Below are 3,721 nucleotides of genomic sequence, written 5' to 3' on the forward strand. Positions count from 1 at the left end.
AAAAATGCCCTCAGGGCTTAAAGGGTTAAATCTTCTAAATGTGATTTTTGTCATTGTTTTGGAGCACTCTAGTTTATAGATAACCTTTAGGTTAACATATTCATACTAAAAGCCAAATAAACCCTTCCATTTTGATTTCATGGGGAATTTAGAACAGGATAAATTATCTTGTGCAAAATCATGTAAGATAACAAGACTTGTATACATCTTGAACTAAATGCAAGCATAAACCTCACTCATTTTGTTCTGCCTAATTCATGAGACTGAAGTGCTGCAGTAGGAATGTAAACAGAGTCTGCTGGTGTGCCAGTGACTGCAGTGCTGCAGCGCAGGAGGAGGAGCCACATGTGTGACAGATCTCCTCTAACACCAGCAGCATACGCGCTCTTAACCCCCGCCGTCCCGCTGCCAGGTCAGCTTCTGTAACCCACCCGTCTTGTGTCTCATCTCACACACGCACACAGAAAGGATTCAAAGGGAAGGTGAAGTGCTGCATTAGCAGGCTCCTGCAAGTGCGGTAAACGTCCTGCGTCAAACCGAAGGAACGCGGTTAAAATAGTTCTAATCCAAAAACAAACGACTAACAATGACTCTGTGATGATTAGCAGGGATGATGATGATGATGATGATGATGATGATGATTGGTGGTAACCTTGCACTTTAATTAAATGGAAACATATCTAATACATCGGTTTGATAGGCAAAGAAAAACAACAACAGCAGCAACATTTTCTACACTTTAAAAAATGATTCGATCGCACTTTAGTAACTACGACTTTTGCCTCAAACTCATAATTGGCTGCTTATTAAAGGGATAGTTCACCCCCAATTTAAATCGTGTCATCATTTACTCACCCTTATGTCGTTCCAAAACATGTATGAGTTGCTTTCTTCCGTTGAACACAAAATAAGATATTTTGAAAAATGTTGGTAACCAAACGGTTTCTGGTTCCCATTAACTTCAATGCTATTTTTTTTCCATACTATGGAAGTCAATGGCTACCGTCAATAGTTTGGTTAAACACTTTCTTCAAAATATCTTCTTTTGTGTTAAAAAGAAGAAAGAATCTCACACAAGAATCTTTGTTAATTTCGTTGTGAAAGCGAAACTATTTTGTTTGGTCTTCCAAAGAGAGGACGATATCTGCTTCGTCATGCCTAGAGCTGATCTGTGCGGGGTTAGATTAAGGGATCTAAAATATGGTCATGCTGAATAAGACATTAATATGTGCTTTAAAAGTTACTAATAAACAGCCAATATGCTAGTATATGCTAGCAATATGCATGTTATATGCATGTTAATAAGCATGTTATATATGCATGTTAATAAGCAACTAGTTAATAGTGAGAATTGGTCCCTGAACTGAAGTGTTACCAATGATTTTTCAAAGATGGAAACAAAACAAAAATTATTAGAGTACATTTCACAAGAAATTTCAGTTTTTCTACTTCAAAATGTCGTGTTTAATTGGATGTTGCTATGTAATTATTTGTGAAATTTATTAGAAATTGAGTGAAAATGTAACCCCTACACTAATTAATTTTTCAGTGTAACAAAATTAAAGCAACTCTTTGGATTATAAGCATCTCAGGAGAATCATGATCCCAACTAACAGCAAACAAGCTCATAAAACACTTCCATTTTCAGTTAAAACAACAACAACAACACAAACTGAGGCACTTACAATGGAAGTAAACAGAACCAGTGCACCAAAAACACAACACAATGGGCCTCCTTCATAAAAAATTGTCAATAAATTCAGGAGTAATTTGTGCATATAAAAAGGACCTTCCTGAAAACACTCCAGCAGCTTCACAAACACTTCATAACCCGCAGATCTGAATTCCAGTCATTCACAAACAAGGCTTGCACTCTCTCATTCACAATCAGCACAATCTCTACCCATTAATTACCACTGTGAATAACCTGTGCAGGAATGCTGTGGGAACTTGTGCATGCCTTTATCATGCAAAACAACGACAAACATGCATCGATAAACAAAATTGAAAACAGTTTATTATAAACTATACATACAAAAAAATATTATTGGCCAAAAACTGGTTTTAAACAAAAGATATTTAGTTTGCAGACAAATACTACTGGTGCTCAGAATAATAGTAATCTACACTAATAATAATAATAATAATAATAATAATAATAGACTACGCAGCAGTTTTCAACTCATTTTTATATTTACATTTTATATTCACATTTAACTAATTTATTAAATAATTAATTTTCATATATATTATTATGGTAAATAGTGTTTTCAGAATGCAGTCATCAGTTTGCCTAAAAAAAACAAACAAACAAATAAACAAAAAACAGCTTATGGACGATTTTCATGCATAAGGCCCAAAGCATTTGTGCAAATCATTCATAAAACATAAATCTTACATAAATTGCCACATTCAGTTCAATGCACCAATTCACATAATTGTTTTACAAATGATTTCTTGTCATGTTTTATAAACACAGCCTGATGTATGAAAACAGAATTGATCATCTTTATGTAATGGAGTGGAACCATTGGATATATAAGCTCATACAAACATGATCAGTAAGCACTTTCATCACACAAATATCATGTTCTTCACATGCATAATGTTTAAGTCTTCCGGTTATACATTCATTATACAAATAAGTGACTGAAGGAGCTTGCGTATTTATATGAATTTAATAGTAATATATTCATTCAGCAGATGCTTTTATCCAAATTGTATGCACATTTAAACTACAAAGAGAAACACAGGCGATTCATCTCAAAGAGGCAACAGAATACGTTTCTTACTTGTCTTAAACACCCAAACTAGATTTTCACAATTGTCTATATTTTACACTTATTGCATTTCCCTGCATACTTGCCTTTAAAATGCTACTTTTGCCTTTTAAAAACGTTTTTCTGTGCTAATCAACCAATACAACTTAACTCACAAAACGCGGCACATTCCCACAACCTGCAGTCCAACAAGAAAGACGAGAAAAGAGTACCTAAAGGAAGACAGGCTGTCAGACTCTCCTCATCACGGGCTGCCAGCGCAGACGGAGACCAGAATCCAAGCCAAACGGGCTGATGCCCAAAAACATCCCAAACACAAGACAGCAAGTTAATGACGAGCCCTCCGCTCTCCCAGAAAGATGTGAGGCGCCTTACAGCACTAAAATAAGACCATCATCCCTGAACGGACGTCCCAACATGAACTATTAGTAGAGCGTCATCTACCTGAAAAGCTCAAACAACTCTGACACAAAGCTCAGACGAGTAAACACCATTACAAGGCATCAGCGTGAGCTTTATTTATCGTTTTCCACCCACCACTGACACACTCCATTCCTGATTGATTACGTTTAAGAGTGTGGCAAACTGCAGTGCAATTTTGGAGGAGACACAGACGTTGTGGTTCCTTCACAATGACACGACATCACCTCACATGGGGCGGCAGGTGTGTGGGACAGGAGGGTGTTGATGTTGTGTGTAGACAGACGCGTGGTCTGGTTGGGCCGTTCGTGAACGTGATCCTCAGCATTAGCAAACATTGGCTCCTTCTCTTACTCGCACTGATAAAACGGGAATTAACGGTGCAGATTAATTTCGTGACTCGGCATACATTTTGTGTCACTTCGCAACAGCGACCAGGCCTGGAGCCTGAGGCTATTCCTGGACTACAGGATGAAATGCACAAAAACATACATTTTTACTCATAATAACAAAATAATCCA

At 37.0% G+C, this 3,721-nt stretch overlaps 1 protein-coding gene across 4 annotated transcripts in view; it reads right to left on the reverse strand.

Moving 5' to 3' along the window:
- slc45a4a (solute carrier family 45 member 4a) overlaps positions 1-3,721 on the reverse strand; it is a 62,834-nt gene that overhangs the window by 46,249 nt on the left and 12,864 nt on the right. The window contains exon 1 of one of the 4 annotated variants that reach the window (XM_016567416.1): positions 2,993-3,025. The exons of the other annotated variants lie outside the window; for them this stretch is intronic. The gene's annotated coding sequence lies outside the window, so the exon portion shown is untranslated. Of the gene's footprint in view, positions 1-2,992; positions 3,026-3,721 lie in introns of those variants that run through there. 4 annotated transcript variants of the gene reach the window in all.

Source organism: Sinocyclocheilus rhinocerous, unplaced genomic scaffold (genome assembly GCF_001515625.1).
Source record: "Sinocyclocheilus rhinocerous isolate Xijiao unplaced genomic scaffold, SAMN03320098_v1.1 scaffold422, whole genome shotgun sequence".
Lineage (NCBI taxonomy): Eukaryota > Metazoa > Chordata > Actinopteri > Cypriniformes > Cyprinidae > Sinocyclocheilus > Sinocyclocheilus rhinocerous.